This window comes from Coptis chinensis, chromosome 5 (genome assembly GCF_015680905.1).
Source record: "Coptis chinensis isolate HL-2020 chromosome 5, ASM1568090v1, whole genome shotgun sequence".
Classification (NCBI taxonomy): Eukaryota; Viridiplantae; Streptophyta; class Magnoliopsida; order Ranunculales; family Ranunculaceae; genus Coptis; species Coptis chinensis.
In genome coordinates this window covers 96,056,910-96,073,456 of record NC_141460.1, presented here as the reverse complement: position 1 = coordinate 96,073,456, position 16,547 = coordinate 96,056,910, and the positions used below count along the sequence as shown (strand labels likewise).

At 34.6% G+C, this 16,547-nt stretch overlaps 1 long non-coding RNA gene across 2 annotated transcripts; it reads right to left on the bottom strand.

The window, feature by feature from the left end:
- Positions 1-9,240: 9,240 nt before the first annotated feature.
- Positions 9,241-15,157, bottom strand: LOC147500518 (uncharacterized). 2 transcript variants are annotated; one of them, XR_015196406.1, is made up of 4 exons: positions 14,673-15,157; positions 14,223-14,331; positions 13,043-13,240; positions 9,241-9,590 (listed from the first exon to the last, which is right to left on the bottom strand). It is a non-coding gene; the product is annotated as an uncharacterized LOC147500518 (long non-coding RNA). The 2 variants fall into 2 exon arrangements; XR_015196405.1 differs by having other exon boundaries at positions 14,232-14,331.
- Between the last annotated feature and the right edge of the window lie 1,390 nt (positions 15,158-16,547).

Genomic DNA, 16,547 nt, shown 5'->3' with positions numbered 1-16,547 from the left:
AATCGGTCATCTCGGCCAATTAATCGGTCAATTAAGTGATTAAATCAGTTCGGTGAGAAAAAGTAAAAAAATCGGTAAAAACTAATCGGGTTTATTGAAGCGTCTGCTGATTAATCAGCCGATTAATCCGATATTGATAGCATAGCTAGTAAAGTATAATTAAACTGGGCTCGACCCGGCCCTCAAAAGTGAGAGTCGAAAGGCGGGTTAAGGGCTTGAGTTTTATGTTTGACCCTACTTGACCCGCCCCCTCAATACAAAATAGGAACAGTAAACCCGACCCTCAATCAGGGGCATTTATGGTTTTGAGGGATGGCTAGCCCGGCCTATCCCTTTTATCACCCCTAATATATGGTAAAGCATTTTGAGTCCAGATTCGACCTGAATCCGTACCATTTCTAGCGGTAAAATGAGCCACATGTGCAGTCTGCATGTGCTGCCAGAGAGTAGAATTCTCATAAATTCAAACAATTAGGAGTGAACCCGAGTATTTTGGTTAGTTTAATTACTAGGGACATATTTGAGACTACCCAGTCAAATCTCTACACTATATGATAGTCGGGTCTTTCGGAAGCCTCCTCAACTCTCGAGTAGGCAAATTTAAATCTCATTATTTATTTAATTTAGAAACACATCCCACACTAAATTTAGAATAAGCCCCACTTTTATTAATATAATTTGAATAAGGTTATTTTTTTATTAATAATTTAGAAACACCTCTTTAATGTCACTTAAATTAAATAATTACCCCCATTTTCCACATTGAAATTAAAACAAGACCTATTTTATTATTGATAATTTAAAAGAAACTCTTTAATATCACTTAAATAACATAATTATCTCTCATTTTGTTTTAAAAAAAATAAATAGATAAGTCTCTCCTATATAATTACAATTACCATTTACAATTATAATCTAAAGAAACCATGCTAACTATCGATATCGAAGAACGGGTTTCAATACTTAAAAAAACCGATGCGTAGCAAGGTTTGCATACTTGTATCAACGTGCATGATGGAGCTAAAAGAGCTGGCCTAAAGTCGAATCCAATTACCTAGCTAGTTGTGTATCAACTGATCTGGCTTAGACTAGATGTTTTCTCAAACGATATATAGGAAACAAGTTTCTGTGAAACGGCATCTCGATTCTGCAATTCCCTACTGAAAGAGTCACCCCCATGATACCCATATCAAACCACAAAATTCACGTAACAGCTTAGAGCATCTTTAGGAGAGCTACCAAAAAAACACAAAAATTTTGAACCAAAAAAACACCAAGCAACTTTAGGAGCAACATCAAATTTTCGACATCAAACTACGTGGTTTTGGATAAACCGCGCCATATAGCCCACGCGGTTTTTCCAAAACCGCGCCACTAAAGCCCAACTGACAGGCCCAAGCCCACGCGGTGTTCAGAACACCGCGTGCTACTTCTATATAATCAGGACCAAAGCCGCGTGGTTCAATCACTTTCAACTTTTCTCTCAATTATAAACCTCTCCTTAGTAAAAAAAAACAAAACAAAAACCTACCTAAACTCTTGAAATTTGATATGGATCATTTTGAACCTTTCGAGGATAATGATTGGCAGTACACAGACGACATTGGCGATGAGGGAGAAGAACCCGAGGAAGTAGAATACGGTGGGGGAGAAGACAGTGGGGGAGAAGAACTCGAGGATGTCACGCCGACTGATAGACATCCCTATGTACTGGAGTATCAGATGAACGACTTCGATTGGTAATTTGCACCCGGCGAAGCACTTGATATGGAAGTTGTGTCTTCTACACGTGATACAAAGCACGTGTCGAGTGCAGTGGCTAATACTCAGGTAATTATTTAGTTTTGATTAAATATTTTGAATATTATGCATTAATTAGTTGAGTTAGACCAATTAATTATTTATCTTATACACATTATTTTTTTTTTCATAATATCAGTATGTTATTGACTACCGAGTTAGATCGGTTTTACATGGTGTTAGAGAGTGGTGGAAGGTTATTAAGAGTTTGGATGAGTTTGTACATATTAGAGATAGTATTTTGTATACACCTTTGGGTCTTTTGGTTGATGTGGATTATGAGAAGGTTGATTGGGTAGTGGTCATAGCTTTAGTAGAAAAATGGTGGAGTATAACTCATACATTTCATTTCCCTTGTGCGGAGTTAGGGTTTACACCACTAGACTTCACTATGATTTATGGGTTGAGTATTGGTATAGGCCAACCGATACCTTTTCATACAAATTATGAGAATATGGATAGTATGCTTATGAGTTTTCCTCGCTTGGATGCAGATGCTTATGATTCTTCTGATATTAAGCTATCTCATATTAAGACTGCATATATAGAACCCCTCTTGGATCCTAAACACGAGCGGAGTTAGCTTTGATTGTTCTACCTGGTAGTGAGGGTGCTGATGTATATGTTAGGGCTTTTTTTATGTTTTTTATTGGGCATGTTCTGTTTCCCAATGGTCATTCTACAGTACGACTGAGATATTATGCTTATGTATCCGATTTGCATGCTATGAGAGATTATGACCTGGGTAGCTCAGTATATACCACATTAATAGCGACGTTAGATAAAGCTTCATAGACATTCGGAAGTAGAAGTCCTCAGATTGTAGGATTCACAGGACTTTTAAAGATTTGGTTTTATGAGTACTTTCGAACTCTTTGTCCTAACATAAACATGATTGCTGATATTCGTCCTAGATTTGGTAGTTGGTCAGGGCCTTACTTGACTCGTAATAGGTGGTAGATTAGAAATAATGTATGTATGGTTCGTGCTCAGATTGATATTAGATCATTGTCATCTATTAAGTGGAGATCTTGGCGTTTGACTACTGCCTTTGACGATCCAGTTGTGCAGCATGCTTGTGTGTTGTCACGTCACAGAGTTGTTTTTGCCACACGTGATTGTATGGTTTGATGCTGTGGCGACAGATGTTGGAGGCAGATGACTGGACGTTATGGAGTTCCATGCGCTCCCATGCCAGATGTTAGTGATGTGAAGTTGTGGGGTAGAATTCAAGTTCATGAAGTTCATGCCAGTGGTGGTCCTTGGCCAGATGCTTCTTCTTTTGTTGTTGAGCAGACTGCTGATCAGTATTATATATGGTGGAACCGTGTCTCCATGGGTCCGTTATTGCCCCCTGTTGGTCGGGCTAGCAACTTCGAGTTTGTGGGCCTGGAAGGGATGAGACGTGAGCTACGTATTCCTCATCCGCCACAACCTGTTTACAACCCACAACCTCTGAATGCATATCATCCAGCTCCTGTGTCTGCCAGTAATCCTCAGATATTTGTCGTGTGTGGACCTGATGGGGAGGCTACTTACATTTCCATTCCTGAGGTGCCTCATGCTCGTTGCCATAAGTTAGAGCCGCAGATTGATCAGTATACCACGGTGAGTTTAGTTATTTTATTTTTCTTATTCATTATATATATAATATGTACTAACAATGTATTTTCATGGATTTTCAGGCTGAGATTCGAGAAAGATATGAGAACCAGATTTGTATGTTTGATGGGATGAGGACTGCCGTGTATCATTATAACCAAGAAAGGGAGGAGGCATATTCTCAGACATATCAGCAATCCCAACGTGCGTATGATGAGACTCGAAAAGCGTATGAGGATATTCAGCAGATGTACACGCAACAACATCAGGGATATGAGGAACTTCAGGCTAAGGTAGTTAACCTTTGTGCAGACAGAGAAGATCTTGATTCTCAGGTTAGGAACTTAGAGGAGCAGCTTAGGAATATCCAAATAGAGAGAGAGGACGGATCGAGTGGTAAGGGGCGTAAGAAGAGAGCTAAATAAATTTTATGTAATATGATAGGTTTTTGATCATTTTGGATATTATATCATAATCATAGATTTTGGACTGCATAATCATAATCATAATCATAGGTTTTTAATTTTTTCAATTTTGAATCACAATTCTTAATTTCTTCAATTGCACAATTATTAATTTCTTAACTTCTATGCATAATTCATAATTTCTCAAGTTCTATACACCACAATTCTAATTTTCAGAAAAAACGCACGCGGTGTTGGCAAAACCGCGGCCATAGAAGCCCAAGCCCACGCGGTTTTGGCAAAACCGCGTCATAGAAGCCCATTTAGCAGTCCAAGCTCACGCGGTGTTGGAAAAACCGCGTGAGTGATTTGATACAACACCAAACCTGGAACCAAATATTGGCCAATTTGGTGTTTGGTTTGGTGTTTTTTTAGTGTTTTCATCAACATGTGACTCTCGTGAAGTTGAAAAAACACCAACAATTTGGTGTTTGATGTTAGGTTGATATCTACTATCTATATACTAAAGCAGAGACCTCTAATTGAGGATTTTCTCTTTCCTATGTGGCACTCTAATATGAGAGTTAGTTTTTTTTCTCTCCTATGTGGCACTATAATATGAAAGATAGTCTTTTCTAATAGCCTACAATCTCACATACATAGAACCTCTTAGGAGAGTTTGAGTGTATTTCTAATTATTATATTTGGAGAGTTTGAGTGTATTTCCAATTCTTACATATTTGATCAAATAAAAAAAATTGCTAAAAAATAGGTGATTTGTAAAAGGTAATTTCCTATTATGAATCAAACACTTTTAGTGTTCCAATTCTTATATATTTGATCAAATAAAAAAAAAATAGGTAATTTGTAAAATTCCTTATTACAAATCATACAATTTTAGTGTCTATGATAAAACACCGACTTATTTCAAATATATTCTTAACACGGCCTCAAAACATAGTTAAAAACAATTATACAAAAAATAACATCACAAAATATATAATAGAAAATGAAAAAAAAAATAACGGCAAAGCAATAATGACAAATATTTTTAAAAATTGCTAAAAAATAGGTGATTTGTAAAAAGTAATTTTCTATTACGAATCAAACACTTTTAGTGTTCCAATTCTTATATATTTGATCAAATAAAAAAAATTGCTAAAAAATATGTAATTTGTATAAACTAATTCCTTACTACAAATCATACAATTTTAGTGTCTATGATAAAACACCGACTTATTTCGAATATATCCTTAACATGGCCTCAAAACATAGTTAAAAACAATTATACAAAAAATAACATCACAAAATATATAATAGAAAATTTTAAAAAAAAAAAAAAAAGAAAGGGCAAAGCAATAATGACAAATATTTTAAAATATATATAATACTGAATGAAACTAACGTAAAAAAACAATTAATGGGGAACCGAAAACTGGATGCAAATGTATCGAACTAACCTCAAATAGTATTTAACGGAAAATCAGAAATTGGATGCAAATGCAAACATTAAACTAATCTTAAAAAGTAATTAATAGAAAATTGGAATATGTATGGATACAACTGTATTAAACTAACCTCAAAGAATAATTAACGGAAAATCAAAACTTGGATGCAAATACATCAAACTAACATAAAAAAATAATTGTCGGCAAATCGAAACTGATGCAAAATGCATTGAGCTAACCCTCAAATATTAAATTAATAGAAAATCGAAACCTGGATGCAATTGCATTGAATTAACATCAAAGAAAAATTAATTATTAATTGGAAACATGATGCAAATGCGTGGAACTAATATTAAAAAATAATTAATGGGAAATCGAAACCGGATGGAACTGCGACCAACTAATCTCAAAAATAAACCGGATGCAAATGCATTGAACTAACCTCAAGAAATAATTAATGGTAAATAGGAAACTGGATGCAAATTCATTGAACTAATCTCAAACAATAATTAATGAGAAATCGGAAACTAGATGCAAATGTAACTTTATCAAATAATAAACGAGAAATCAGAAACTGGATGCAAATGCATTAAACTAATCTCACATAATAATTAATGGGAAATCGAAATCGGATGCAAATGTATTGAACTGACCTCAAAGAATAATTAATGGGAATTGGAAATTAGATGCAAATGTATTGAACTAATCAAAAGAATAATTAACAAGAAATCAAACCGGATGCAACTGCATTGAACTGATCTCAAAAAATAAATAACGGGAATTAGAAATTGGATGCAACTGTATTGAACTAACCTCAAAATATAAATAACTGAAAATCAGAAACCGGATGCAAATACATTAAACTAACCTCAAAACATAGTTGGGTTATATATTGTGGGAATGTCTCGTAAGTATAATTTTGCATTTAAAATGATGTTTATCTTATCTCTTCCCCGTATGATTGAGAACTCTTTGCTATTCAAGTAGCTACAATATATATGAACTTCACCTTATTAGGCAATCTCACAAAACTTCAATCAAACTTCTATTATTAAACAACAAAATGAAGTTGAAGGGTTTTATTAAAGGTACATGAGTTTTTTTTTTAATGGAGAATAAGGTTTTCACGTTATAAGAAATTTGGTTGAGTGATCAATATAATATTAATATATAAAAGTTTTGTATATTTACAAATATTTTTCAAAATAATTAATATAACAACACCCGTTAAGAGATAATCTTTGAAGATTCTACATAGTAAGTCATGCATAATTTAAAGAATAATTAATGGGAAATCGAGAACTGTAATCTTTCAATGATCACACATAGTAAATCAAACATAATTGACTTTTTATATCATGTTTGCAAGGACACTACTGAGATGGATCGATAGAAGTTGGTATTATACACCACATTGGATAATTAAAAGGAAATCGAATTGGAAATTGATTCAAATGCATAACCGAAGCTCAAAGAGTAATTAACGAAAATTGGAAACTTTATGCAAATGCAATAAACTAAACTAAAAAGTAATTAACTAGAAATTGAAAAACTGGGTGCAATTGCATTAAACTAACGTCCGATAATAACTAAAGGGGAAATTATAAATTGTATACAAATCCTTGAAAAATATTTAATGGGAAATCGGAAACGGTATGCAAATACATCAAACAAACCTCGATAATAATTAATAGGCCGAAATCGAAACCGAATGCAAATACATTGAACTAAACTCAAAAAATAATTAACATAAAATAAAAAACCGAATGCAACCGCATTAAACTAACCTCATAGAATAATTGGTGGGAAATCGAAACTAAATGCAAATGCATTGAAATAATCTCAAAAATAATTAACGGAAATCGAAACCGGATATAATTGCATCGGACTAACTTCAAAGCATAAATAATCGAGAGACTAGATGCATATGTATTGAACTAACCTTAAAAGAGTTATTAACGGAAATCGAAAACTAGATCCAAATGCAATGAACTAATCTCAAAGACTAATTAACTAAACATTGAAAAATGGATGAAACTACACCTAACTAACCTAAATGAATAATTATCGGAAATTATAAATGTGATGTAACCGCATTGAACTAACCTCAAAAAATAATTAACGGAAATCGAAAACTTGATACAAATGTATTGAATTAACCTCAAAGAACAATTAACATAAATTCGAAATTGGATGCAAACCGCATTGAACTAACCTCAAAGAATAATTAACAAAAAAACCAAAAACTAGATGCAATTGCATTAAACTAAAATAAGATATTAACTAATGGGAAATCAGAAATTGATGCAAATGCATTGAAATATCCTCAAAAATAGTTAACTGAAAAATCGAAAGTCGAATGTAAATCAGATCAAGACCGACCTAAAAGCATAAATGTCGGTTTTTTTAGCCTTCTCATATGAATAATTACGAGTAATTAGAAACCCAAAATGAAAGTGAGTTTAAAAAAACAAACTCTTACATGTATGCAAACTATATAGAAATTGTAAACAATCGAACTAACCTAGAAAAACAATTAACAGGAAATCAGAAATTGGATGCAGATGTATTGAACTAACCTCAAAGAGTAATTAACGAGATATTAGAACCTGGATGCAAATTCAATAAACTAATCTCAAATACTAATTAACGAAACATAAAAAACTGGATGCAACTGTACTGAATTAACCTTAATGAATAAGTAACGTGATATCATAAAATGGATGCAATTGCCGAAACTAATCTTAAATAATAATTGATGGGAAATCGGAAACTTGATGCAACCGCATTGAACTAACCTCAAAGAATAATTAATGAGAATTTGGAAACCGGATGCAACGTGCTACATTAAACTAACCTCAAAGAATAATTAATGAAAAATCATAAACTTGATGCAAATGCATTCAACTAATAACCCTAAAATATATTTGTATTATATGTAGGGGAATAAATGTCTCGACAAATATAGTTTTGCATTTTAAGTAATGTTTATCATACTTCTTTTATTGTGATTGGGAATGCCTTGCTATTCAAGTAGCTTAAATATTATCTTCACCAAATTGGACATTCTCAAAAACTTCAATCAAACTTCTATTGTTAAAACTAACAATGAAAAGAAGTCGATGAGTTTTATCAAAGTTTGATGCTTCCTTTTATAGAGAATGGTGCAAGAAATTTAATTGAGTAATTAATATAATTTTCATATCTCATAGCTATGCATAGTTGCTAATATTTTTTTAGAATAATTTAATATAACAAACCGTTAAGTAGGACACGCTCATGTGATAAATCTTTTCAAGTGAGAGTGGTGTATTCTTTGAGGATATGGAAACAATCAATCTATTTTAGTGATTTGTACACATTAGTTAAATAAATTTGGCGAAATGTGATGATTTACCATTAAATCACCATAAATCTAATAAAACTATTATACAAGCTAGATCGAGTTTAAGATAATTCTATTTGAAAATTACGGATTAATATCCTAAACCACAAAGTGAAGAGGCTATCTCAATTTGATCCCTTAGTTTCCAAGTTATTATACACCATAATCACCGCCGGCTATCTCAATTTGATCCCTTAGTTTCCAAGTACTTATGCACCATAATCACGCTCATTAACATATTTCGGTTTATTTTCAATAAAAATATATTTTGATTCAAAATTTTTGCTAAATCACCATAAATCTAAAAACACTATTATACAAGCTAGATCGAGTTTAAGATAATTTTATTTGAAAATTATGGATTAATATCCTAAACCATAAAGTGAAGATGCTATCTCAATTTGATCTCTTAATTTCTAAGTACTTATGCACCATAATCGGCTTTCATTAACATATTTCGATTTATTTTCAATAAAAATATATTCTGATTCGAAAATTTGTGTGAGACATTTTATAAAGCCTTTTCAGCACACAAAATATTTAATAGATCCCGGGCGTATGCCCGGGTCCAAAATCTAGTCACTCCTAAAGATGCTCTTAATTGCTTAAATCATAATAAAGTTTAATAAAATGCGTCGAACTGCAGTGAAATAGGTATCGTTGAACAAACCTAATACTAAGTAACTAACAGAAATATGCCTAAAAAGTTAAAAGTAATTTTAACATTTTACAAGACACCAATTGTGATGCCAAAGCTGGGAAATGGTTGACTACAGAGATTGTATGAATTCCCTCTTGTTCCGCACCACTTGAAGGCCATCAAAGTTTATGTTTCAGACTTTCAGTTGCTATCGAAGTACATGTGCTACGTTTTCACCATTTGTACGAACTGGCGCTTCACTCTTCAGCAGTTCTATCCCTGATGGCAAAAAGCGGTTGCTTCCTTGGATCCTAAAAACAAAGTTGAACGGAAAATTGTTAATACATGAGCAAGGAAAAAGAACTAATGAAAGTTCTACAAAAATATTTGCAGTGGGCAACATGGGTCAGTTCAGCTAATCAAGTTCCCGGGTGTAAAACCCAAGATCAGCCTGAAACAATTACAAAATATTTGACCGGCCTGATTCGGCTGAGAATGTAAGGCAAACACAAATCACTAACCATAAAAACATTGAACCAATCAAGAATTGAGTGTCTACCTTACCCACAGAATTACTGAGAGACAAGCACTGTCTCCCTCTCTGAGATTTAAGCCGGAGCAAGATTCAGCAATCCTTAGACATCAAAAGCATGATGGCAAACCATTTTCTTTTAAAAGATATGTGGGGTTAGGCAGACCCCCATCGATACATTAGTCACAAAATGTAATTTAAGTCTTACATGCACCCTTCCTGATGCAACGAAACCACAACCTCTACGCTTCAATTCATTTAGTTTGTTATTTATAGTACAGTTTTTTAATAGGTTTTCAAATCAGCAATAGGTAACCACTTTAGATGCTTTATGTAAGATCAGGAGCAGATTTCTCTGCAAGGCTTTTGGATTCTTTTCGACATGTTGCATAAGACAATCAGTTAATTGTCTTATCAATATAATATAAACCTCACAGATGGAATTTGGAGCGAAGAAAGGGAATTTTGTAAAAAACAATGGAGTGACTGGTTCGCTGGTTCGAGATATATGCAGCCTAGAAACTGCGACTAAGAAATTTTGCATAAAGGGGAGTGGCATTTTGATAAACTGGTGGCAGCACTTGATTCAAATGGTCTTGGCAAATGCAGCGGCTAATGTGGAGATAGTAAGAGGTAGATGGAGGCTGATAAGGGGAACAGACTCTACAAAGAGCAGAGTAACCATTGAAGCGCTATACCTGATCAACAAAAATCAGATAATCAAGTCCTAAATACAATTTAACAAAGTGGTTACTAACAGAGGACAGAGTAATGGGATATTTCCTCTTCTCCAATATGGACCACCGTCATCAGTCCTATAAGACACCACAACTTTAAACCAGGGATAGCCTTTTTTAAGGTCTTCAAGAATATTAGGGGTACACAACTCAGGATACAAACCCCGAAAAGATATCTGTCTTGGCGCTTCATTGTTGTCAGCAACCACATCTCTTCGTCTGTTAGTCATGTGTCTCTCATACTGTTCTAAGAACTCTGAATGTAGCAATGTTGTTATCCTCTAAGTTATCACGGGTGAAACGCAGCGCAGAGGTTTCTAAACTAACGCTTTCGACAGTTAGGGGCTATTTGTTTTTTTGGGTTAAGTTATAAGAGGCTCTTATAAGACCATGTGTTATAAGAGGATCTTATAAGATGGTCTTATAAAGTGGGTTGTTTTTCATTTTAAGTTCCTCTTATAAGCACTTGTAAAAATAGAAAAAACAAATACATAACATCTTATAGATGGTTATTTGACAAATATAACCCTACTTTACATCACATTTAACATAAATAGATTAATTTGAAACAAAAATATAGTTTGATTTTCGATTTCAAATCAATTTTGATAATTAGAATATCGATTTTAGGAAACTACTTTAGTTAGCAGTGGTAGTAGTGGTCTTAATAGCACAGTGGTAGTGGTAGTGAAAGTGATGATATTCGTCTTAGTAACACGGTGGTGGTAGTGGTAGTAGTAGTAATAGTAGTAGAAGTGGTAGATATCTTAATAGCACGATGGTGGTAGTGGTGATAGTCTTAATAGTATGATGGTAGTGGTGGTAATGGTAGTGGTAGTGGAGGTGATAATATTGGTCTTAATAGCACAGTGGTAGTGATAGTGGTGGTGATGGTTTTAATAGCACGGTGGTGGTGGTGGTGATAGTCTTAATAGTACGGTGATAGTGGTGGTGGAGGTGATGATGGTGGTGGTAGTGGTAGTGGTAGTGATGGTGGTGGTAGTGGCGGCAGTGGTGGTGGTGGTTTTAATAGTTTGGTGGTGGTAGTGGCGGCAGTGGTGGTGGTGGTTTTAATAATTTGGTGGTGGTGGTGATGATGGTGGTGGCAGTGGTGGTGAATTGGTGATGATGGTGGTGGTAGTGGCGGCAGTGGTGGTGGTGATGATAGTCTTAATAAGCGGTTGGTAGTGGTGGTGATGGTAGTGGTAGTAGAGGTGATGATATTGGTCTTTAATAAAGACGCGCGGTGATGGTGGTGGTGGTGGTGTTAATAGCACGGTAGTGGTGATAGACTTAATAGTACGGTGATAGTGGTGGTGGAGGTGATGATGGTGGTGGTAGTGGTGGTAGTTTTAATAGCACGGTGGTGATGGTGGAGGTGATGATGATGGTGGTAGTGGTGGTGGTGGTGATGATGGTGGTGGTAGTGGCGACAGTGGTGGTGGTGGTGGTGGTGGTAGTGGTAGTGGTGGTGAATTGGTGATGATGGTGGTGGTGGTGGTGGTGGTAGCTGGTGGTGGCTAGGACTATAGAATTATTTAGAAAAGAAGATAATGAAAAGAAAAGAAGAGATAAATGAGGTTAAGGGTATATGGACAGGGGTGTTTGAGTCATTTTTCAAGTTATAAGACTTATAGAATTGAAGTAGATCTAATTTTGGTACTTATAGAACTGGAGCTTCTTATAAGACATTTATAGTAGAATGCCTCTTATAAGAGGCAAAAAACAAACCAAAAAAATATCAAAAATCACTGGGCCACATCTTATAAGAGGTTATAAGACCTCAAGTTCTTATAAGAGGCAAAAACAAATGGCCCCTTAGACTGCCTTTAACCTACAACAACCTACAACTATTTTCACAGAACATTGCCTTTGGGCACCACGGCGCCTTCCTCGCCTTGGACCGCCTTTAAAAACATAGGTTACCCTAGCGAAGGTCTCCCCAAAATCCCTCCAGCATCCATGTGGATCTCCACCTGGGAAAAAAAATGCAGAGATATCCAAAAAAAATTCCGTCCTGCTTTACCTTGACGTTGTTGGTATTCCTTGACGTCATCGGTATTTTATCTTCACCTAAAAGTGTGTTTTTTTTTTATAAACCAGCCCCTATAGTTTGTCCCCAGCTGAACCAAGGTATCTCAAACTTGGGTTATCAAAGAAGCTTCATCTACTCTGAATTCCACTGAGGAATTCCGCGTTCTTCCTTTCTCGAATATTCTAAAGGATGTCAAGTATTCAGAGTTGTCTAAAACTGGAACCCATAGAAAACTTCGACAGCGATTTCAGATCAGCAACCATTTCTCTTCGAGAACTTAACTGTTGTTAAGCCCACACACACATGATAAACATTTAAGATCAGAAAAAATATATGCCTCTGAATATCTCATACTTTAAGGAAGGCCCATGGAATCGTGCATCATATGGACGAAAACCAACAGAACGCAAGTGAGTAAAACAACTATTTGAAAAACCAATATGGCTTGGAGATATTTACCATTGGAAGACCATATCCCTTAAGATCCTTCTCCTCAAAGACCTTCAACTTAGCCATGCCAATCTGTATATAAAAAAATAAATAAATTACAAGGAGCACACCTAGAATAATGAAAATCCGCATGCAAATAAAAATAAAAATGACATCATATTTGTTTAGTTTCAGAGAGCGCAGCAACATAACCACTAATAGCACATCCTGCACAAATAAAACAATTCAAAATATAAATACCCCATAAGTGTAACAATTAAACTTTTTGACCAAACTAATGAAGGTACAGTAACTAATCCCTTTGGAAAAAAAGTAAAATGGGCAGACAACATAAAAAGCTAAAATCCACAACAACACATACACAAATAGGATAACTGTCTGACTATGACAACCGAAAACGACTACCTCCAATATACAAAAGAGCAGCCCCTCTTTGATACTATGACAGTTTCCTAGAGATTACCCTTTTTTTTTCCTCAGTTTGAAGGTCTAGAAGTATTCCACATCTATAAGTTTATCCTTCCAAGCACAAAGATACTGTAGATAGTATAAACATTTGCGAAACCAAGAGACTTGATGCCAGTCAAATGTATAAAAGGAGGCCGTTCATACCTGACTACCTGAGCAGGATATAACCAATGTGTAACCCCCAACATCGGTATATTTGTGGTCAGAGGTCAGGATCATTTCTTATAAATAAACAAGAAAAATCCTTGTTCAAATTAGTTTCTTTTACTATCGAGAATCCGCACTTACCGAGACAGCATACTTTGTGTCAAGATAGTTTTTCGGTTAATGGCGAACAAGTGGATATCGTGCCAATTGGTGAAGGGCTAGTCCTTTTTTGTTTACATTTTATTAATGAAACATTGAATACAAAATGTAGGTCGAGGTGGCCTACAGGACAAAGGAAAATGAAAACAGAGGAAAGCTATAAAACAAAGGTGATGCTAGGTCTTTAAATTTCTCCGATCAACAGAGGATAGAAAGACCGACCACCCAATCTTTAGTTCAATATTTAGACCCTCAGGGGAAAAAATTGACAGGAAAAAGTAAACGAGGGGAGGCAATGGAGAAACTAAAACGTGGACTCCCATGGGATGTTTGTTTCATGTCAATCAAACACTAAGACAAGTTAACACAATCTAATGCACCTGGAACAAAAGAACAGATATAAGTAATAAAATACCTCACTTACATATTCCGTTTTCACAAAATCTTCCCGGTTATCATACTATAAGATTGCTCATTTCTCCGATAGATGACTGGAGGTAGTTGCACCAGGAGACTCGGTGCACCTACAAGAAGGAGATGATTGGGGATCTTTACATGCCACACACAACAAGTAGCAAAAATAGATATGTTTCATATCAACGATTAGTGTAAAGAGCCGCAACGGACAGCTAGAAGGCTTGAAAGTTATATGGAATTAAGGGGCGTCGAACAAAGTTTTGATTCATTCCTTTTATTTTCTATATTGGCCGGGGGTGGGAAGAATTTATCAAATTGGACAGTCTACAATTGTGTTTGAGACAATTCAATAAGAAAAGCAAGAAATAGAACGACTCTATATGTTCCTCTTAATTCAATCACAGAATGCTCCAGATAACTAAGTCCCTGGAAACGTTAGCAAAATTACCCCATGAAACTTCTGGTCGTTCAGGACATGGTGTCAAAATTGTTGTGTAGCCATATGTGCATTAAGAGAGGATGTATAAAGATACTCATATTGGCAAGCAGAAAAGGATTTCACCAAAGGTTCCAGAGTGCTTGCGCGGGACAGCAAGTAGTTTGTCATCATCTCGTCTCTTAATGTCAAATGTCGCCCAACAAATGGGGAGGGGAGAGTCATACTCGTTTCCAAATGCGACATAACTGATGATTCTGTTTGTCAACGAGAAAAGGTGATGTTTCTGGTGTGAGAAAAGATCTGTGATTTGGGCGATGAGACAGATAAGACTGATCGAATAATGGCTCAGTGAGAGTTTGTTTTCCAGAAAGGTCATATGCAAACAAATCACCGCAAAAATAACAGTGGAGAAAGTTGTCCTTGGCGACAAAGGAGCCATTGTAAAGAAACCAGCACTCTCCCAGGGTGGTGGGGACAGGGCCGGCTCAACCATATAGCAATAAATAAAAAAATTAAAACCAAAACCCACTATTGTTTTTCATTTATTTTTAAGTGTTGGATAAACATTTTTATATTGGCAAATTGGAAACCATAAAATCACGTTAAAGTAGTGTTAAACACTTAAACTCCTTCAGTTCTCTCGCCTTCTCTAACAAAAAATAGCACACCTCCATAACTAATTAAAGTTCTTCATCACCCCATGACAAATAATCAAGTATATATACGCCAACAATTCAATCTTACCTATAACATTTTTTTGCCTTCTATATGATTTTTCTCTATAATCTCTCTCTCTCTCTCTCTCAATATTTGTTTTATTTGGTGTAGAATTATTTTGCATTCTCTCTCTCTATATTTGCAATTCTTTGTTAAATAAATCTATCGAAGTTTCAAATTTGTGCGAAGACTATTCAAGAAAGAAAAAAGATAAAGTTTGGATCATATGAAATTAACATAAACAAATCAATAATATGTTGTGAGAAAAAAAAATAAAAAAGATGTAACAATTTTTATTTGTTAAAGTAGTGTTAAACACTTAAACTCCTTCGGTTCCCTCGCCTTCTCCAACATAAAATAGCACACCTCCATAACTAATTAAAGTTCTTCATCACCCCATAACAAATAATTAAGTATAACACCAACAATTCAATCTTACCTATATCATTTTTTTGTCTTATATGATTTTTCTCTATAATCTCTTTTTCTTTCTATATTTGTTTTATTTTGTGTAAAATTATTCTGCATTCTCTCTCTCTATTTGCAATTCTTTGTTAAATAAATCTATTAAAGTTTCAACTTTGTGCGAAGACTATTCAAGAAAGAAAAAAGAAAAAGTTGGAATCATATGAAATAATGTATACAAATCAATAAGATGTTATGAGAAAAAAAATTAAAAAAGATGTAACAATTTTTATTTGTTAAAGTAGTATTAAAGACTTAAACTCCTTCGGTTCCCTCTCCTTCTCCAACAAAAAGTAGCAAGTTTCCATAACTTATTAAAGTTCTTCATCACCCTATAACAAATAATCAAGTATATATAACGCCAACAATTCAATCTTACTTATATCATATTTTTGCCTTTTATGGTTTTTCCCTATAATCTTTCTTACTTTCTATATTTGTTTTATTTGGTGTATAATTATTCTACATTCTCTCTCTATTTGCAATTTTTTGTTAAATAAATCAATTGAAGTTTCAAGTTTGTGTGAAGACTATTCAAGAAAGATAAAAAGAAAAAGTTGGGATCATATGAAATAACGTAAACAAATCAATAAGATGTTGTGAGAAAAAAAATAAAAAAAATGTAACAATTTTTATTAGTATATATTAATCATAGAAGATTCCCTATTCGAACTTTGCTTAGGCCCCCGATTATCTTGAGCA